This window comes from Macrobrachium nipponense, chromosome 15 (assembly GCF_015104395.2).
Source record: "Macrobrachium nipponense isolate FS-2020 chromosome 15, ASM1510439v2, whole genome shotgun sequence".
Lineage (NCBI taxonomy): Eukaryota > Metazoa > Arthropoda > Malacostraca > Decapoda > Palaemonidae > Macrobrachium > Macrobrachium nipponense.
This window is the reverse complement of record NC_087208.1, coordinates 75,010,882-75,034,832: the sequence shown is the minus strand read 5'-3', so window position 1 is coordinate 75,034,832 and position 23,951 is coordinate 75,010,882. Positions and strand designations below refer to the sequence as shown.

Here is a 23,951-nt window from a genome sequence, read left to right as displayed (position 1 = left end):
AGAAAAACACAATGACGTTGCTGTGACGTAATGACCAGCTCCTTAAATTCCTCGTCATCTGACCGAGGCGTTTCTCAGATTTAGCTACGGGCGCTTGGAATAACTTCCACTCATTTGTGCTTTAAATTTCAGTTTTTTTCAAAAAGAATTTGGTATCAGCTTTGAGTCCATCAGAAATGAAACTCTTTTAATTTATGGGTACGAAATCGTCGTCGGATAAATTGGCGGGAAGTCATAAATTGTGGTAGTTCGAAATAAAGAGGTTGAAGGGCGTGTGTGTGTGTGTGTGTCTGTGTGTGTATGTGTGTGTGACGTCAGACATCAAGTTATCAAAGGAAAGCGTGATACTCTTCTTTGGTGACCATTCAATTTACACAGGCAATGAAGAATGTTAGCCAAGGTCAAAATATTAGTCAGTCATTCCTCTCGTAATTTCTAGTAGCTTTGCCCGGAAATAACGAAGCGAAGAAAAAGAAAAAGAGAGAAAGAAAACGACGACATTCGAAACATGGCCTCCGGTTGGTAGCTTGACTGACTGCTTTCGGCACTGGCTTCGTCATCTCTCGTCACTCATCTTTTCACACCTGACAGACGGGGTACCATCAATCAATCAGCAGCTAGGGCAAATGTCTTTGAGAATAAGCAAGAGGAATAATATTTAATCTAAAAAGAGATGGATCATAATAGAAAAACAAATATTAGGAAGCCTTCGAAGAGGATGCAGACATAGTAAGGTCGGGTCTTGCCAACCGGAGAGAGATCCTTCCCATTCGTAAATAGGAGAGCTCGTTTGGGCTGGCTTTTCTCTCTGTTGTCTCAGAGCGGCAGATGTGTGGAGTTCGAGGCGCGAGTGCAATGGGTGTTAGGGCTTGACGATCGGGGACGTCTAATCTGTCAACAAATCGTGACGAAACCAGAATAAAAACGAAGAACGACGATACATTATGGCAAAAGCATTCTGCTTAGTTTTACGATTATTATAAAGTTTTCACTCTTTACTTTTACTTCTACGAGTTTATCGGCCCAAAACGGCAAAGAGAAATTCTTCATAAAAGTAGGCTAGTGCATCTAAGGAAGAACCGTTGTGCGTTTGAGAAAACAGAGCGTGAAGAAATGAGCATTTTTTGTTGTTACGATCGAACGAGTCAGGAAGTCAAGAAGAGACTACGAGAACGAGTCGTGGTTCAGTTTCATAGTACTACTAATAGATGCATGTTCACATACAAACCTATGGCAGTGAAAAGGCACGAGTGTTTTCAATAGGAAAATATCCAAACAATATATCTGATAAGCTAATTAATTTAATTAGTCCGTAAGAAATTATCTGTGGCAGATAACAAGATGTGACAAAGGTAAGTTGGTGCCATTTTTAGCATTATAATATCAATTAATTATCAGTTCTATTTAATGCACGGCCTCATAACACACATACACACACATATATATACATACATAGATATACATATATATAGTATATATATATATATATATATACTATATATAATATGATATATGTCATATCTCGCGGTGGTGTAGTAGGTAAAAGCTTCACTGACGTTCCTGGATTTGAAAGGATCCATGGGTTCGCGCCCTGGTCCAGGCAAGTCTATTATCGAGAAAAAATTCCCCTTCGGTTAAGCATATATGAAAATATATTAATTGCCGAGGTAGAGCGAATTAGATATTAAAGGACATTGTAGCTCGATATATATATATATATATATATATATATATATATATATATATATATATATAAATATATGCGTGAGTAATTCAGAAGCTTTGTTTTTCGGAGTGGATGACCCGTGAAGATATTTAACTATGACAGTTATTGCCGACATCATAGTTTAGCCGCTGAAATGTGGATGAGCACTTTAAGCAGTAAATTTCCATAACTTTAGATGCTTCATACACCAACAAAGAAGCCTCATCAGTACCACGTCAAGTGTCCCAACACATAACTTTGTCATTCCTCTCTAACTTGCACAGTCTTGCACTTAAGGATATTAGTAATGTCTTCCCTAATTACTCAACTCACTCTTTCCACAGCTCTATCGTCCTCCGTTCTTGCTACATGACCAACCCATCTGAAAATACCGATTCGTCCTTTAACCAGTGCTAACCATTTCTACTTGATCTCACTTTTCTAACCCGATTCAGTTTTTCCCCTGCAACATATGGTCTACAAACTATTCCTTTCAACAGCTTTAATCCTTTCTTTTTCGTTTCCATTAGACAGCCACACTTCACATTCAAAGATGCATAGTTTCTCTTGGGAACCCGGGTCTTCTTGCAAATCTCCTCTCATCTTGCCATCATTTGCTTCCAAATACCAAACATCTGTGAGAGAACTGCTTCCATTCTTGCACCATCTGTGGTTATAGCCGTTGCTCCATTTCTGGTTCACACTTCCCCGCACCTTCCTCCTCTTTTGCAAGTCATTTCAAGGCTTTCACGAGTTTCTTCAGTTTCTCTTCAATCTCCCCAATTAACATAGTATCATCAGGAACCATCAGCTATTCATTCAGCAGTCCAATCTGGAACAGTCTCCTCAAATCTACCTCTAATGTCTTTTCAATGAGTCTCCTCAGTCCAGCCATGAAAATATCAAACATTCAAAGAGACATAACTGATCCATTCTAACAACAAAAGGGGCATCTCCCGTCTCCACTTTCATTATAAGAACTATCACTTGCCCTCAAAACATCATCTTCTACCATTGTCAACAACCTTCATCATTTATATTACGTGCTACGTGCTATTTCTAGTCTTTGAGTTACGAATTATGGAATATTTACATACACACATACATGAGTGTGTATGTGTGTAAAATGAATTTTATCACATCACCGTGATTCATATACAAGCATTAAGCTACAAATGTCCTTTAATAGCCAATTCACTCTACTTCGGAATTAATATTTTTTTCATATATGTCAATCGAATTGGAATCTTTTAGTTGATAAGTTCTCCGTCCCATGGGCTCGAACCATGGAACAAGAACTCAGAACTGCAGTGACGCCCCTTAAACCACACACACACACACACACACATGTATCTATATGTATGTGTGTTTGAATTTGTAATAACCACAATGCCCTCGTAACTTTCCGAATTATTCACACTTTTGGATACTCTTGTCAGAATTAAAAATGCTGAGAGGGCAATGTGGTTATTAGAATTACACAGTAACTTGAATATATTGTATATATATATATATATATGTGTGTATAGAAAGATAGATGAACTCTGGCGTGTTGTATTCAGGCAAAATAAATATGTAATGATGGAAGACCGCGTAAGAAAAATACAGAGTTGAAACTGTATTTCAGTTGTTGATCTACATACCTGTTCAAGTGAGCCAATGAAGTATTTGGAATCACAAGGGTTTTACATACAAAAAGAAAACGGGGAGTAAATCAGTCACAAGGATTAAAATGGAATAATTAAAAGAAATACATACCACATGATCACAGTGGTGAAGAGCGTCATAAATCGGCCAACCAACCGGGCTGTAAACAAATTTTTGACAGTGGTCGAAATTTCCATGAAAAGAGAAAGTATTGTTGCTCACTCGTGAATTGGAATGAGTTTTATTTAAGCTATATATTGGATAAGGTCCTAAAATCCTTTTAGTTTCGCGAAGACGACATTCCGAAAGAGGGACCTCTCAAGATTTCTCTTCCGAAAACCGGAACCATTTTAGGACCGCTTTCCGACAGTTTTATAGAAAACTGCCTAATTGATTGAATTATGCGTTAGCAACATTTTCACTTTTAAACGAGATTTCTCCAACAAAAATTCTGATGGAGATTGGGAAACCTCCCCACCACTCGCTCCTCCTTGTAAATCTAGTAAGGTTTGCCTTTTTGATTTACAGAGATTTTTGGCATTATATAAGCAAGCACTGGGGCAACTACGGCCATTCAGCGCTGAAACGGAAATTGACAGGAAGAGGTTTGAAAAGTGTTACAGGAGGAAAACCTCACCGTTTTGCACTATGAAACAATTGTTAGGAGAGGGTGGACAGTAAGATGGAAGAAAAAGAATATGAAAGGAGGTACAGTAAAAGGAATGATTGCAGCTAGAAGCCGAAGGGACCCTGCAAAAAAAAAAAACTTAAGTCATGCCCACATTGCACCGAATGAGGTGCACTGACAGCACTAACCCCCTACGGGGTTAAAATAGTAAGGGGTTTTCTGCGTAGAGGATATCTGGTTCCTGACACTGAAATCAATTCAGAATGGAAGCGGGAAGGCAAACTACTATACCTGGACACATTGATACTGAGAGATGTCAATGAACGTAACTGCGCAACGTAGAAAAGCAGACGGTCTCAAGTTCATACGGTACTCATTTTACCATGTACAGGACTCTGGGCAGTCAGTCCGTCAATAGGCACGACTCTGTCTCTGTCTAAAAGTTGCTGCTCTACATGCAGAACATAGCAGCAGCAGCAGTTACCAATAAAAATAGAAGCTGAATTTATCCGTCAGGAACACAGGAAACGAGAACAGTCCACCCCATGACCGATAGCAATACGAAGCTTTCCGGTGACTCATTTCAATCAACCATTCCTTCTTAATGAGTTGAGTTGAATATAGGAGTTAGGCCAAAGACTAAGCACTGGGACCTTCGAGGTTATTCAGCGCTGAAATCGAAATTGACAGTACAAGGTTTGAAAGGTGTAACAGGGGGAAAACCTCGCAGTTGCACTGTGAATCAAGTGCTAGGAGAGGGTGGAAAGTGAGTTGAAGAAAGAGAATATGAAAGGAGGTACAGCAAAAGGAACGAAAGTTGATGCAGCTGGGGGCCGAAGGCACGATGCAAAGAACCTTAAGTAATGCCTACAGTGCACCGTATGAGGTATTCCTTCTCAATGAATCTCCCACCCCTGGGATCAATTGCATTTGTATTTACTCCATTTTAATCCCTGTAACCGATTCCTTCCAAGCAGTTTTGTATGCAAAGATGCGCACTGTCATTGTCTGTCAAATATTTCCGTTAGCTCTCGAGATAACTGTATTTTGACATATGAAATATAGTGCAATCTTTTCTTCTATGGTGATCTTCAGCTCCCAGGAGACTTTAGGGGATGAGTTTGCTAGGCCTTTTTTTTTTTTTTTTTTTTTTTTTGATCGTAGGACTGACTTTCCTAACCGACTAACCATGACGCACAAAATGCAGTGCTTAGATGAACAGGGACGTGACAAATTTTCCAGTGAATGGGTTGAAGTTGTTCCTGAGCCTCAATAATCTCCCTTGACCGTCAGATTCGTCTCTCGAAGATGATCAGAGCAAAAACGATCAGCCCGGTATGGTTCAGAGAGCCGGTTCGTCATAGATCATGATAAACTGGTCACAAGGACTGGTCACACATGACAGCGGAGTGAGACTGAGCTATTTTTCAAAATGAATGAGCCGTCCAAAAGGGAGAGGCGGGAATTTGCCTTCATCGGTCAAATTCAGAATAGAAAGCACGGTTGAAGACTCTGGAAATCGGGTTCCACGGATGAATTCATCTTCTGACACATTCATTCTTACAGAGGTGTACATCGGGGATCCGCCCGCCTGACTCGATACAGGTGAATGTGAACAATGAATAAACAGAACTAAAAACAGATTGTCTCCTGTTATCACAGAAATACTTCCATTTCCAATCCAACTTATGACGTCATTCCTTACCTAGATATTCCATTTAAGCAACCTTAACATCGACTGACCGTCTACATTCACCAGTCATCGGAACTGAAATTGAATGATAATAGTACTTTCATGACCATTTCAACTAAATATATATTATATATGATATATATATATATATCTATATATATATATATATATACTATATATATATATATATATATATATATATATTATATATATATATACACACATATATATACTATAATATATATATATATATATATATATAATACATACATATATATACTATATATATATATATATATATATATATATATATATATATATATATATATATATATTATATATATATCATATAAAATTTACGAATTTGTGATAGTTATCATTGACACGAGCGAAAAATAAATATAAAATCAGCAATAACAGTAATGACTGATATTAGTTGAGAGACGATGCCACAGCACTATAGGCGCATGACTCTTTTGACACTTAAAAGTGTGTATAGTACACAATTATGTGTTGGGTGAACTTGGGTCACGAGGATGGTTTGAAAGTACTATAATGGAGGAAGAGGATGTGACAAAATTGCAGACATAATTATTTCTTAATCCGAGACTGAATTACGGTACTGTTAAAAAAAAGGAAATACCAAGAAAACGGGGAACGTGCAAAAAATTCATGGACAAAAAATTGACGGAGACTCCCTAAATTGAAGTACAAATGATATAAAATTGTATCTATAGTTAATAATATGACTGGAAAAATATAAATAGGGACCATTAAACGAAAGATTTAAGGATGAAAATTTACTTAAAAGAAATGACTGAATAACAGTTGATGACAAAAGAAATGACTGAATAACAGTAGGTAACAAACTAAACAGCATCATCAAATAAAAATGCCGACCCGATGAATTAAAAAGAAATGGATAAGAAAAAAAACTTGCATATTAGTTTAGTGGAGAACTTTACTGTTCAAAACAAAGGTCATTGAGAACAGAGGCTAGAGAGGAGAGAGGGTGAGTAGAGGTGGCGAATGGTGTTCAGACGGCGATATTATGTGCAATGGAACTGAGGTAGGTTTGGTATTGAGTCGATGGGGGGGCGCGCCGGTTGTCGATCTCAAAAGCACAAGGGAATATTCAATATCCGCTTTTTTGGCCACAGATTTTAAATTCGCCTTATTTAAAAAGACTCCCACCAAGATTTAGCTGAAATAAACATATGCGATATGTATGTATGTATGTATATGTGTGTGTATATATATATATATATATATATATATATATATATATATATATATATTATATTTAGATTTATATATATATATATATATATATATATATTATATATTAATATTATATATACATACTGTATATTTATACATACACACACACACACACCACACACATATATATATATATATATATATATATATATATATATATATATATATGATTGAAATTCTTAGAGTCTTCACCACAAACTTCCAAGTCACGGCTCGGTACAGAATGTTTTAAACTATTGTTGCCTTGAATTATAATGGAGCTGAATGTGATCACTCCTCTCCTTCCTTTGTACCAAGGTCCTTGAATTTTTTTTTTTTTATCCCTCTACCTATGTCTTATTTTCGTTTACTTGAATTTACAATATTACAAACACAGTCTTACTACAGGAAATACCCTAAGTGGGCATACATGCATAACGTGTAAGCGTTGTACGCGCTGTATGTAGAAAGTTGTGACACCGCTGAGAGTTATGTACGTTCTAGTATAGTTGTGTACGCGCTGAAGAGCAAGCATATACATAAGCGCTGAGGAAGTTTATGTCTTATCGCCAGTGAGGATATGTGAGTATCGCCGGACAATGCACTGAGTCTACTACAAATATGAAACAAACGAAATACTCAGTGCACAGATACGCAATTGACGAGCATATACACGCATAGCTGGGCAAGCGAAATGAAATGTTATTAGAGACGCGTTTCCGCCCAAAATAAAAAGCCAAGTACCTACGCATTCAAGCCAAAGATAAAATAGACACGCACGCAAGCACACACCGACACGCAAGCACAATAGGCGGGAAAAACTAAAAAGAACGCGCCCTCACAACAAGCTTCGGAATCCTCTTCCTGCTTCTTCCGTGTTCCCCCGCACTCATATTAACCTCTTATCTTTTACAAGCAGGTTTTGCCTTTTTTCGGGAGTGCAATATGGATTACTGTATAATAAAAATGAAATCACGAAAATATGACTGCGTTCAATAATTTTCTCTCTCTCTCTCTCTCTCTCTCTTGCGCACACAGACACACACACACACACACACACACACACAACACACATATATATATATATATATATATAATATATATATATATATAATATATATATATATATATTATATATATATATATATATATATATATATATATATATGTAATATATTTGTGTGTATTTTTGTCACATACGCCGTGACATTTTTAATTCTCAGCTCCCTCGTTTAGAAACAACTTATGTCCAGTGATATTTGACCACTGAGCCACTAAGCTAGAAATACATAAACATTTGGAAATGCATGTGTGTGTCTGGGAATGAACACTACAGGAGAGCAGAAGCAGTGTCTAAAAGGGAAAGGTCTGCGGCAGGAAGGGTGAGCAAATAGAAGGTGGCCTACGGTAAACGCACGATGTCATGATTGCAAACAGTGTGACCACTGCAGGTTAGGTGGGAGTCTCACCAATGTCGTCGGGACATTCGGTTCATGAAGCCAACAAAATAATTCGTTTGGTCTTTATTTTGCTTTTCCAAGAAAAAGATGTCAAGGAGAGATGGATGACGAAGCAAAATATGATGCAGCGTTTGCGTCGACCTGAAATGTATGGATATGAACGCATTTTTCATATATATGTGCGCATGTATACATATGACGCATAATATACGCTTCACTTGTAAGCATCAACACGATTATAGAAAATGGATTTAAGCTGAGGATGCTTCTACAATTGCTCGGGGCTCCTTTGAACACCATTTAAATGTTGAATGTGGCAACCACTGTTGTTTTGTTCCTTTTCTGGGACAACTCATTATTCGAGAAAAGGCCTACTCTGTGCGTGTGTGTATGCATGTATGCGGGGGAAAGTGGAGATGGTGTCCAGGCCTGCGCAGCAAACCAATACTGACACAACCCTCTTTGCTTTGCTTGTTCGGATAAGCCAGCCCTTCCGCTGGGTGGGTTATCCGGATGCCGTCTTAAAAAGGCAACGCAGTTCGTTAGGCACTGGCCAAAGGTGACTTGTCACCGGACAGAATAACTGTCAGCTACTCCTCACTCGCTATTTACTGCTGCAGCGCTGCTGACTCTTCTACTAGTAGCGAAGGTCATAATTATATGTTGCGCCGTTCACCGGCTCAACAAAGGGTGCTGGGTTTGATTGTGGAACGAGCCCAAAAATTTTAGGCATTATTCCTGAAATGTCTTTGGAACCTGTTGGCCTGTATACCCTGGGAAATCATGAATCTGGTCGTTAGTTAGTCGGCTGTAGTGGGTAGCAAATAAGGTGGTGGACAGCATGATGTTAACAACTTAAAAACAAAAAGAAAAAAAAGGTCTTGGTCAAAACAAAATGCTGATACCATTTTGGTATTCCCCTTTCAGATTATTTTATATATATATATATATATATATATATATATATATATATATATATATAATATATATATATATAAAACCAAAAGGATCACTCAGCTATTAATCAAAAGAGAAAGAAAATGAGGAATGTTAAGAGCTACACAGGAAAGGACGTCGGCAGCGATCACCAACCTGTCACTGTTACTCTGAAGCTCCCAGCGCAAAGGTTGTCCGAGTATCTGCATTTCATTCAGCAGAGCTCCTTGAAGAAGAATACTGAGAAGCTTTTGCAATCGAGTGTCGATGCTGATTTGCAATTCTCGAAACATGTCTGAGGAAGAGAAGACTACCAATGAGGACTGGTCGACATCATATCAGTATGCTGGAAAGTTGTGCTCGGATGTGGGGAACGTAACAGAAACCTAGAATACTGCATTAGATCAAGGGTACAAGCAAGAGTAAATGAAAGCAAAAGGCGCTTAGTAGAACACACTGTAGAACGTGCTAAGTACCCGACTCTAGAGAGTGAAGGCAAATGAACGCCAAACAGAGATGCAGGCTGATTATGCTTGACAAAAGCATTGTACTCACGGAATGGCGAGGTGTTACGGTAGCCTACAAAATCTTCAAAGAAATATCCATGGGTGAAAAGGGAAAAAAAGGAGAGATACCCCTCAAAAGGAGGGATGGGTCATTAATATCCGAAGACGAAAAATAACGCGGGGAAGAGAGTGACTGAGAAGCATTGGTTAGGAGATTTGGGGGATAATTTTATTGATTTACTAGAAGCTTAGGAAGACTCGAATGTGCCTGCGAGGATTTCATAGTTTCTGAATCAGAATCAATAATAAAAACATTAGGAGATGGAAAACACCAGGTTATGACAGAATCACCACCGCACAGATGATTCTATCTGGAAGTATAATAACAACTCATATATTAGCCAGACAATTCTACAAAATGTGGAATGATGCAGGAAGGCCTGGTGATAGGAATTGGGAGTCATGATAACTACAGAGGCATTACACTTGCACCGGTTGTGAAGAGATTTTGTATGCCAACACAAATGAGGCTGAAGCTGAAATTATTTACTGACAATATTAGGTCCAGGTTACCTCGAGCAAGATGAATAAGATTTGGAAATGAAGCACACTGGAATGGCCTACAAGAGTCAAGTTTATGAACGGGTGAGTTCGGTCTGAATTGTTAAAGACACGAACCTCTGTATGACAATGAAACTAAAACGAAAGGATTTTGACGATTTGAGAATAAAGCTTTAAGAAGAATATTAGGAGTCAGTTGGCAGGATAGAGGTAGAAATGATGATATAAAGAAAATCATGGAAGTTCCATGTGTAACTGATATGACGATGAACGGGAGATGGAGATACCTGGAACCAAGGTCTAAGGAAATTTTCCTTAGACCTTGCCTAGAAAATATCCTTCACAAACCCCAGAAAAATAAGTACGTCAAAGCATCAGCTAGGTTCTTCATACGAGCACCGAAAGAGTTGGAGGACCCACACCTTACCTGGGGGAGGACTATGAAGTGGGAGGTTGCTGATAAGAGATTTGTAGAAGAAAAAGCTCCAGAAAGACATAAATGTGGGGGCGACGATGATGACACACACACACACACACACAACACACATATATATATATATATATATATATCTATCTATATATATATATATATATATATATACATACATGTATGTATACTTAGGGTCTGTACAATAAATAATGACCAATATAAATTAAATTAATTTGCAAGTTGTCTAAAAATCATTTACATACTAGTTAAAATGAAAACGAAAACTTTACACACAGGTAAAAATTCCCAAACAACACGAGAAATTAAAAGCACATACGTATACAAATTCACAGTTCAGATAGAAGAAAAAAGAAATATTGGTCATTATTTATTGTACAGACCCTGAGGATGCATTTAGCTGAATGCGAAACGCATCGGAACAGATTATAATACTTCGTCATGTTTGTTCCTACTCGAGCCCCCGTGCATTTTATCACTTTGGCTGAATCGCCTGCTTTCTCCGTTCACACATATATTTATATATGTATATATACTATATGTGGGTGTGTGTATATGTCATTGTAATAGCCACAATGCCTCCTTAACTTCTCAAATTCCTTGCTCTCTTTTGGATACGCCTGGCACTGCAAAGCCTCGAAATCCAACTTTCAAAGAAATATGAATAAATCATGATGTCCGGTAGTGGGAAACGAACCCGCCATACCATAATCACGACGAGGTCACCTAGCCGACCTGACCACGCTGCTACCGGACATCATGATTTCTTCATATTTCTTTGAAAGTTAGATCTCAAGGCTTTGTAGTGACAAGCATATCCAAAAATGAGCAAAGAATTTGAGGAGTTAAGAGGGGCATGAGGCCGTTGTGGCTATTACAATTACATATGTACCTGGTAAGAATGACCAGTAGATATATAAAAATTATATACTATATCTAATTAATATAATAATATATATATATATTATAATCTATATAAAAATCTAATAAAAGGCCTCCATAAAAAAAACACCAAAAAAAGTAGTAAGAGAAAAGTACTATATTTCAGCAGGACTGCTGTGCTCTCTCTTTCATATACCTACCTGAAGAGAGAGACAGCAGGGTCCTTTCTGAAACATATAGTACTTTTTTCTCTCTACATTTTTGGTGTTTTTATGGGCTCCTTTTATTAGATGGAATTCTGTTGTTACAGAACATTTTACCAGTCATATATATATATATATATTTATATATATTACTTATACCGTCGATTTCCGTTTCAGCACTGAGTGGCCTTAGTTGCCCCAGTGCTTGGCATAATGCCAAAAATCTAAATAAATCAAATCACATCACGTTGTAGAGGTCAAGGAAACACGCTAGAGGTTCCTAATTATGTTTGATTCGCTTAAAGGTGGGTCCTTTCGCTGAAAGTTTGCGACAGCTTGGAGATAAAGAAACATACCGGACTGGGAACTTGTTGATAGTCTTTTGACTTAATCAATTAATGCCTGAGGTTACAAAAGAGACTGGAAAAATGTGAACATCAAACAGGTCAATTTTTGCAAGGGACAAGTTGCAGAATTTTGATCCAGCTGATTTACATTTGGGTAAATTTGGAGATATTTTTCTGCGCTCTTCTGTCTTCAGAGAGTTTTGAGTTATAACCAGAAATAACGTCGTCTTATAAAGCAGTGCCCATCCATGCCCTCAGTACGACACTTTCATTTTTATCAATATTTTGGCATGTAATAACATCACCACCTGACGAGTGTCCCCAGCGTGCGACCTGCAGAAACTGATTAAGATGCTGCTTTCGGATGCCTTCGCTGAGGACCTTGGGTGCGTCCTCAATTTACAATGATCTTTACGATTATGGGTATTACAATTACTACATCTGTATATATATTATATATATATATATATATATATATATATATATATATCTCTCTCTCTCTCTCTCTCTCTCTCTCTCTCAGACACATCATTCGCACATTTGAATGTGAACTATACATACAGACAATTAAAATCGGAAAGAAAACCATCATTGTAAATTCAGGACGCACCCAAGGGCGTCAGCGAAGGCTCCGAAAGCAGCATGTTAGTCTGGACCGTGTCACGGACATATTAGGGGTGGGGGGAAGGATTGATGAAGCACGCTATAGGCAACTCTATTGCTAGCCTTATGAAATGTGATTTTCTCTTGTAGTTTTTTGAAAAATGTAATATTACAGTCCCTTCAACTGGTAAATCACCTGTGAACTGACTTCATGTACATAGTTGTAATGATTAGCGTTACACATCATCAATAAAGTAGCGTAAATATTGCTTGGCAACGTTTATTCATGGTTGTTGAATTCAAGCGCACTCTGGCCTACAGCCTTGCTACGGAATTTTTTAATCAGGAGTCAGGGCTAGGCCTACACCTATGCAGACTGATAGACAGTGACAATAATCATGATGACAAACGATTGTAGGTAGGAAGGATACTGTACTTTAAAGTATGTAAGCTTTCTTACCTCTTTCGATTACTGTATGATTAAGATCCCTTTGACAGGAAAGAGTGAAAAAAGTGAATTTTCCACAATATTACCTTTCTTTTTAATCTGACAGAGACGTGGGAGTTTTCATAGGTTTTTTTTCTTTGACTGGTGTGTGATGAATACTTATAATGGTTAACGAGAGATTTTCGATAATACGTTTAAGATCTTGATCGGTGTTTAATGAATAAGCCTATCTTTGATGGAGCGAGATTCCTCGGCTTGCTTCTCTTTCCTTTATTGGAGTCCAGTGAATACCATTGACTGAGAGGGCGTAGGTTTCAATGGTGATTGCATTTCCCCCTTTGTTCAGTATCTAAAGAATATATTTGATTCTGGGGTATTTTATTCACATCGGCCTACTTGCCGCTTTCCCTTCTTGCATAACAGTGAAGTTCACAACAGCGTAAACTGGAAATGGAACTGTTGCAAAACCCACAAATAAACATCATATCTGCATAGTCCACATTACTGGAATAGTAAGGTATTTGTCTCCAGCTTCTTGCTCTCAAAACGAATCCTGAATTTGACACTTGTAACCCGGACAAGCTCACTTGGCGGAAAAGCACGAGTGTTCAGAGTAACAAGTGAACTGATCCCCTTTCATATCCTTAACTACTCACTCTGTCATCCATACGCCACTTGATTGCCCGTTTAATGATATCAGTTATTTTAAAAATTCACCTCACCGACAAACGAAGCCTTGTATGTTTATAGAACATTTTCTGATCAGAATTAATATTGCAACGTGTTAATATTGCAACGTATTAATGTAAAATAATATAATACTAAACAATATTTCTCATTTATGAATTAACACAATATAATGTAATGTCATAAAATATAAAATAAAAATATAATGGTTCCATTAATAAAGTGATAATGAAACCAAAACAAGAAGCTTCCTTCTCTTCCTTTCATCTTTGAATGTTACCGAGAGCGCTATCGATGGTGCCAGACGTATACGTATATACCCTGAGGGGGCGTGTGTACCTGGTTATATCCGGACTGAACAGACTATAGTGCGATTACTTTCCTAAGATCGCTCTGGTGGGGCCAGGTAGAAAAGGCAGTTGTCATATCTACGGGTATGTACTACTAAGTTCCATTAAATGCTTCCCTCAGATATAATCCTTCTTAGGAGGATTCGCTTTAGACCTTGGGAGTCGAGGGAAAGGGTTTGCTTCTTCCCTGTTAACTTTTATTCCAGATTCTATTTAACTATTCCTTCCTTCTCTTTCTATAATTATTAGATGCGCTGAATGGCCTGTTGGCTCCGGTGTTTGGTCTTCACCATCTTGTTTTGCTTGGTTCAATTTTGAAGAAAAGACATCCACTCATTCCTTCTTCGCAGAACATTTGTATCAAAATCATCCAAGTCAGTCACAGGACTCACTTTCTCTTTTCTTTTTTGAAACCCTGGAGATTGCTTTCTTGTTAAGTCTACAAATAGTCATTTCTGACACTTTTGTTGCTTCAAATGTTCTCTGGATAGCCTTCAAAACATCAGTTACAGGACCTTCATGATGTTTTTATAAAATGAAGTATTTCAGGACATAATAGACTATTTTCTTGGCCTCAGGTGGTGCGTGAAGGCGTTTGCAAGAGTCACTTATAACAGTGGCTGATCGAAGGCGAGTATCCTTCTTGATATTAACCATACCTTTTTTAAATCCCCTTAAAAATCTAATTCCCCTAAACTTAGATCTGGCATCGCCGGGGAAAAAATATGCCATATCTTAATTTTCATTACTGAAACTGAGGATTTAACGAAGAATATACGAAGTACGATATATTCAAAATATCTTATGGAAACAAAGAACCACATTTCAAGAGATGAAAACTATTTCAATAGGCTCCATGAAGCTCATGTGATTACCATAACATGAAAATTGGCACCGTATGATATCTGTACAAGCCACCCCACACACACACACACACACACACACACACACACACACATATATATTATATATATATATATATATATATATATATATATATATATATATGTATATATATATATATGTATATATATTATTATATATATATATATAAATATATATTATATATATATATATATATATATATCTGTATGTAAGTATGTGCGTGTGTGACTAACTGAATCACGAAAATTTGGAACGTGATGAATATATAAATAAAGGTAGAAGCCACGAAGAAAAGTGAAACAGTGGAGTTCTGCGAGATCTTTCGACTCAGGGTCCTTTACTTAGCAGACTGACATACAAAACAGGAGTGTACAAGGAAGCGTCGTATAAATGACAGATAGGGATTTTAAAGGAAATAAGTACCTAGAATCCAACACAACTGGAGAAATCGTAACCTTCCCTCCCCTACCCTGCGACCCCCCCCCCCCCCCCCCCCCCGAAAAAAAAACACTGAAAAAAAAAATGGGTACAATTTAAGAGGTTTAAAAAAAGATTAAGTCCAAGTGCTCAGAAACAGGGACAAGACAATTAAAGGATTACACAGGGCGCCAACTGACCACATACAAATATTTGGTAAACAATGCAAACCTTTTTTTGCAGGGTAAACTTATTTACAAAACGTATATTAAACATACATATATAAAGAAAATATCTAAAATGCAACTAATGTGTATTTGAGTCTGTGCTGGTATCTTTAAGGTCATTCTTAAACATGTTACTTATACAAGGGTCCAACTAAAATAGGCCACGACTGACATGAAAATTACAATGGGAAGTAAGTTGTATAATGGAAGATTCCAAAAGATATCGTGACAACACATCTTTTGATCTTGCAGTTACTGAACTGCTGATCCAATTTATCTGGTGGTTATTTTCACTTGACTGAATGAATATTGCATTTGATGTTTGCCCAGTTTTAACAGAATATTTATGCTGTTTAATTCTTACTTCTAAGCCTGTGCTAGATTGACCGATATAAAAGGAGGGGCAGTCCATACATGGAATTTTATATCGTATGTTGTTGCTTTCCCTGGGGCCATTTTTTATTAGCATTCCTTTTAGTGTGTTATTATAGGAAAAAACGAGGTTGACTAACAAATTTTTAAAATGATTTTATGGGTTCAAAACCGTTAAAATAAGGCACGTTGAGAATGTTCTTAGAAGTTTCTTTCTCCGTGTTACTTACGCTATAAAACTTTTTGTGGGCTTTATTATAGCAAATATCTGATATATGTGAAGGATAAAATAAATCTGTCCCTATTTTTCTTATGCATTCAATTTCTTGATCCAAATATTGGTGACTGACAATGCGCAATGCTCATAAAAACATAGAAGAACAAATTGATATTTTGATATTAAGATGGTGGCCTGAATAAAAATGGACATAAATTAAGTTGGTCGATTTACTATAAATACTGAATTTATATTGAAATGATTCTCTATGTATCAAAACATCTAAGGAGGGGAGGCAATTGTCTTTTTCCAATTCTAAAGTAAACTTAATCGATGATACCTGGTAATTTAATTTAGAGAGTAAGTCATTTACATCAATATTAGCAGGCAAAACAGCTAAAATATCATTAACACATCTATATCACTTTAAAGGATATAAATGATATTAGGTAAAAAGCGTTTTTCAAAGAATTCCATATACAGGTTTGAGAGGAATGGTGATAAAGGGTTGCCCATTGCCTTACCAAATATATATATATATTTTTTTTATAAAATTCACCATTGAATATAAACTTACAATCACAAATGCACAACCTAGTGAGTGAAATAATGTGACTTCCAGGTAATTCATGCTGGGTTAGTTCGCTAGTAAGATACTCTAAAATAGAGTCTATAGGGACTTTAGTAAAATGAGAAGATACATCAAAACTAACGAATCTATCAGTAGGTCAAAAAGTAATTTTGTTTAATATATCAACTAATTCTAGAGAACTATATATATATATATATATATATATATATATATATATATATATATATATATATATATATATATATATATATACATATATATATGTGTGTGTGTGTGTGTGTGCGAGAATCTGAGATACTTCCCAGTAACGGAGACAGGAGTTTTTGTGATATTTTTCGAAAGTTTATATGATATTGAGACAACAATAAAAATAATAGGCCGCATAGGATTATCTTCTTTGTGCATTTTAACTAATCCGTATAAGTAAGGTAGCGAAGGAACTTGGGCTTGTTTAAAACTAGACTCCATAAGGACTTCCTTTTGATAAAGTCAGATGTGCCTACTTTGTTGCGCAGCCTTGGAGTCCTAAATTTATACACACACACACACACACACACACACACACACACACACATATATATATATATATATATATATATATATATATAATATATATATATTGTGACGAAGTGGCCTAGAGTATCTGGGTCTGGATACCATTAATACTCGGTGCACGAAGTAGTTAAAGATCTGTGTCTGGACACCATTAATATTTGTTAACCCAAATTGCCAAGTATCTGGTTACTACACTTACCATTTGTACTTGCTAGTACAAGAGACCCTTTTATTCCTGGGTCTGGGACACCCTTTGTACTTAGGGCACAGTTTGTTCAAGTACCTGGTTATTACTTACCTCACTACAGCCAGACACCTGACCCTTCATCACAAATACTAAACGAATGAATACTCTAAAGGTAATAGTGATCCCTTTTATAACTGAACAGTCAAGAAAACAATCAGTCTAAGTTCATTAAAATAGTTGTGAGGTAATCTTAATTAAAGGACATCACTCCTTCTACAATGTCAAATCTAAGTATTTCCCTGATTCTGATTTACTTGTGGGAAACGGCACAATTATCACTCTATATTTCTACCTAAACAAAAAAATAAAATATAATACTGGTGATATAATAAAATGCTCATATAAATTTCAAATACAAAATTTTATTTCTAAATTCAAAATTTATAAGTGAAATTCACAATCTCAGGGAAATTGTTATTACTTGATAACAAAAGTTTAATTAATTCTTGAATTAATTATTAAACAAAATTAAATCAAAGTTTATCAAGAAAATTAATTAAATTAAATCATAAAGCAATAATTAAATTTGAAATGATATTTAATTAAATACAAATTAATTTGCAAGTGTTAGATTCAAACAATTACATAGTAGAATATTATTCAAACTAATTAAACAAAATAAAGACAATGCCAAAACATAATGCATAATATGAAAACAATTGAAGCATTGACAGTACAAACATTAAGCATATAAAAATGGATATGTCAGAAGAACAAAGCAAAAGAAAAATGTATTTAAAAATGACAATTTTATCCAATGGTAAAATAAAACCTCGAAGTGCACTTCAAAACATTTGTAAAAATACCTGTTTACACAGCTGCAACTTAAAGGCCTGTTACACACCTTTACACTTTCATGGGTGCCTTCACAAAACTAATAGAAATAATACTATGTTCAGATTCCACAAACAACACATATTTTACTAAGAATTATGAGAGTGACCAATACAAATGTGAGTTATATTACGTTAATGAAATAGTCTCGCGAACGAGCGAGCGCGAGAGAGAGATTTTGAGAGAGAGAGAGAGAGAGAGAGATCTACCCCTCACGCCAGTGGCTAGGTCTCAAGATCGAATGAAAGGTTTTCTATCCCCATAAGCGTATGGGCGATTAGCATCTAGTTTAAGACGAAAACATATTACATCATCTCTCTATGTTAAACCATGAATAACACCGTTGTAGGGAAGGTCCTCAAGGACTCAATGCGGCCTGGGAGGTCTTACGCACTTGTTTGCGCCGATAAAGAAATCAGCTGGGTCAGGGCTTCGCGAGGTGTGAATAACAACCTTCTCTGTTACTCTCTCTCTCTCTGTCTTACGTACGTCTTTCCTCTCTCCGCCTTACTTAACATGTGTTATCTTTAAATTTGGGAATCTGAACACGAAAATATACACTTCATAACATGATACACAGGTTCTGAGGAGAATTAATCATATTACCACAATTATAATTGCATTACAGAACTTACATTATAAGAATATATATATATATATATATATATATATATATATATATATATATATATATATATATATACTATATACTATATATAGTTATTAACGGCTCGTTCCCTCCGTCCGTGAAAATGGATTGATGTGACTTACTGGCACTCCTAGAAAGGCTTTGCATGGATGGACGAGGGTTATACCAAACAAAAATCTACGGCTGAAGGCTGATATTACTGAAAGGAGGAATTTACAAAAAACTCTGGACTTCAGTTTAAATGAACTATATTTACATTTAAATTACGTGTAGGTCTAGAAATTAATGGAAGGTGGTTGACTGCAGGTCCACCGGAAACACTTGGCTGGGAATTGACCCAGACACAGAGATATGATTTGTGCAATGCAGGTTATTTAAAGGGGAACTTCTGGTTGCATTTTAGCTATTCCATATGTAGTATTATTCCATTTAAGTACCCCTGCTGAAAAATGTTTTTTGAAAGGGGCGTTTTCTTATTTTTTACAACCAATTTTCTATTGCAAAATGAGCGCAGCCATTTATGTGTGGCCCATCTGTTATGTGTGACATCATGTTGCGATAGGCTCAGACAGGCGGAACTATTCCAAGGGCACAGCATCTTCCGATAATATCCTTTATGGTTTGTATTTGTCAGCTGAAAATATATTCTGAAATGGAAAATAAAGAAGTAGCCTGAAGTAGGCCTAGTTAGGCATACAGCCCTAAATTCTAAAACCCCATTAATTAAACTAGTTACAAAGGATTAAGTGAAGGCCCTCATCAATTCACAGACACACACACACACGTTTAGAAAACTGCCATTCACCCCATCACACCACTTAGGTGGCGATTGACAAGAATACATTTCAATTCAAATTCATACAAGTGGAGGCCCCATAGTATAGATAACGGTAGATAGCCGCCCTATCTTCGTCGGTACCGTGGTCTTTTCAGAGTTAAATTAAGTTCCCAAATATATTATATGAATTTCATAGCCATGCCTATTTACCTACTCCTAATGTCATCCTTTAAATTTTTTGGCAAGAAATGGTCCGAACAGACAACAATTTGCGTTGTAGCTTGAAAGGTGTTTTTGATATTGATATCCTCCCTTCAAAAGCCATCAGCCAGCGACTTGATTTCCCTCTATTAGACGGAATCCTGTGGAATGATATGTCTTTTGGACTACTTGCCAGAAGAATTGGCACAACCAAACGCCATGCAAGTTGGCATAATTGACGTTATTTGAATGGCAATTGACCTAAAACACGAGGGCAATACTAAAGAAGAATACAATACAATACACATGTTTCACAGCACTTGTTATTGAGAGGCGACCGCGGCACTACGTCATCAGTACTAATCCACCAATGGCAACATAGTCGAATCCTGGATAATTGGCACCCTCCATTGAAGTACCTCAGCTCTAATTTGAAATAAAATTGTAAAGGGATTATGAACGGATTCGAGCCATGGCTCATTTTTTAGCTTATTAAAAGTTCTGTTTGACGAAATTTAATGGCTATTAACAAGAAGTTCCCCTTTCAATGCAAGCGTCGTATCCAAGGGTTCCCAATTTTCCTCTAACAACCAGGCACAATATTTATCTGCAAAGTGATTGCATTCTAGCATCAGTACTAAGGCGATGGACATGTGGGAAAACGTTACACATTACTTGCTCTTAGTATTGCACATCAAAGCTCACTCATGGGGGGCATAGAGTGACTGGGAGCTTATACAGAAAGGAATACTACATTGCTCAATTAACTAGGGGATGTTTAATATCATTACCAGCATCACAAGGGGAATTAATCACAGCATTGAACCAAAGTTGGGGAATGAGAAGCATGAAATGAAATACAGACAAGAGGAAAAACGATTCACTGACTGCTAGAAATTACTCTCACAATACCTGGAAATCTGTGGTCTTGTGGTCTTCTCATTTACTGATCGATCTGTGCAGTATGGATTGTAAAGGAACACATGTGTGATCCCCAGAGGAAGCAGGGTAGCAAAAGGGGGAAGTGGTGTTCTGCAGGTGAGAGGCGTTTAACTTCTGAGAACGAGCTTCTGTTACCTTGTTCTTTTAAAATCTTGGCCTAGAGATGCTCCACCTCATTCAGGACACCCGTAGAGATTAATTCCAAGGCAGCCGATAGGAATAGAGATGGTTTAGAGAGAACAAAGGCTTTCAGTTCATAGGGTATTACTTTTACTTGACTCTGGCTTAAAATCCTGAACAAATATATATATAGTACACACATAGGGTGTAACACGAGCATATGCAAATATTTTGGGGAATGAAAGAAGGAGCAATTTTGAGCAGAAAATGTTACATAAACATGCATTTTAAGGCTTTGTTTGTCGGTGAGGGAAATATTAAAATAACTCACCATCAGCCTTGCTTTCATGCAATGAAGGTGGAAGGTCAGAGTAGCCTGGGATGTGCGGGGGAGGTGAAGTAAATGAGGCAAATAGACTCATAGTGTTTTAATTAAGATTCTTTTTCTTGTAAGTAATCTAATATAAATGATTAGCTAACAGTGGTAATGTATGGCTTCACGTATCAAGTAGGTGGTGTAAATGTTGCTAAGCAACATTCATTTTTGAACGTTGAATTCTAGCACACTCTATCCTGTTGCCTTGTCATGGAATTGTTGAAGCTGGAATCATGACTAGGTCTATGTCTTGGACTGGTTCTGATGAATACTTCAGATGGAACCGGAGAGATCTTTAAAAATACATTTGAAATCTTTGATAGGTGTATTGAATAAGTAAGCCTACCTGTGATGGATGGGAGATTCAATTAGGCTTACTTTTCTTTTTCTTTTTTTATTGGTGACTAATGAATGCCACTGATAGGGAGGGAAAGCAATTCAATGATGCATGCATTTGTTTACTTCAAAATCTAAATGATGCATTTAACTGGGAGGTACCTAACTCACATCGGCCTAATCGCTCCATCCTCCTGTATGGCCTTAAAATGCATAAGTTTATAGAACATTTTAATCTCAGAATTATTTTTTCTTTCATTCCACAAAATGTTTGCATAAACTTGTGTTACACTTGCAGAGCTCTGCATCACTAAAAACATCTTTTCCTTTAGTGATATCTTTTGCTGTCAAAATTTTGGTTGCAGTTATGAGGAGTCCATTCAGTTCTGTGTTAGCAAACTTATATATGGAGTATTTCATCAAACCTGCAGATATGATTTGTCTTCGATATGTCGATGAAATCTTAACATACTAGAAAAACGAGTGGGGCAATTTTGATGTCTTTCTACAAAAATTAAATTCCTTTGTCCTGGGCATAAAATTTAAAGTAGAATGGGAAAACAATAACCAAATTCCCTTTTTAAATGTCTTAATCATCAGAACTAGTAACAACTCCAAATTCACTGTCTTCTGGAAAGTGACATTCTCACTTTCATACATACATTTTTACAGCTATCATGATATTTCAGTTAAACTCGACATAGCAAGTAACTTTTTCTTAGAGGCCTTAGAATTTGCTGCCCAGATTTTCTTAAAAAAGAACTTGAAACAATCAGAAATCAACTTAATCTTGTTTAAATACCTAATGCACATAATAGAAAAAGCCATAAATAAAGCAGAGGATTTCTTTACAAACCCACAGAAAACAAAAGAAGGAAAATTTAACAAAAAAATCATAATCCCTTACATGGATAATTTATGAGCGATCACACAAACTTAAGGCCACCTTAACCATTTCATCTTCACTTATGCGAATGCATTGGGAAAATCCTTAATTAACATTCAGCATAAACCAGTTTCTAAAGACATAGGATCTATGAAATCCCTTGTATGGATTGTGATAAGTCATACTATGGATTCACAGGAAAATCCCTCTCGGAAAGATTAACTCAACCTAAGCACTCAGTTAGATATGGACAATATAGTTCGGCAGTTTTCCATTATATAAATAACACGAACCATACCATGAATTGGAACTCATCCCGAATTTTATACAAAAGCAACTGTTGATACAAATGTCAGATGGTAGAATCTTCACTGATAAAACAACAAGATAATAGGATCAACCTTTTCAATGGTGCTTGGGATTCTGACCATATAGACAATATCTTCCTTAAGGCAACAATGACGCGGATTAAAACAATTGACAGAACCAACGTAATCAATAACCCCAGGCATCACCTCAGGGCATATCTCCCACTATATATTTCTCAAATGTAACTTCTCTTGTCCTCCACTGCTTGATAAGGGTGAGAGTCAGTCCACCAAAATATAGTCCTTACCTTTAAACCAGAGTGTTTTGATGGGCCCTTTATATATTACATACATACATACATACATACATACATACATACATACATACTACATACATACATACATACATACATACATACATATATATTATATATATATATATATATATATATATATATATATATATATATCTATATATATATATATATATTATACCATATATATGAGGTCTTAGTCTTCCTTTTTCACGAAGATAGATATACGTATGAGGTTGTAGTTCCCTGTGGACTACAACCTCTCATATATATATATATATAATATATATATAATATATATATATATATATAGTATATATTATATATATAA

At 36.3% G+C, this 23,951-nt stretch overlaps 1 protein-coding gene across 2 annotated transcripts in view; it reads left to right on the top strand.

The window, feature by feature from the left end:
- Positions 1-609: 609 nt before the first annotated feature.
- LOC135195067 (transient receptor potential channel pyrexia-like) overlaps positions 610-23,951 on the top strand; it is a 68,742-nt gene continuing 45,400 nt past the window's right edge. Inside the window, exon 1 of one of the 2 annotated variants that reach the window (XM_064221428.1) lies at positions 610-1,352. The gene's annotated coding sequence lies outside the window, so the exon portion shown is untranslated. The remainder of the gene's footprint in view (positions 1,353-23,951) is intronic. The other variant, XM_064221427.1, reaches the window with a different exon arrangement.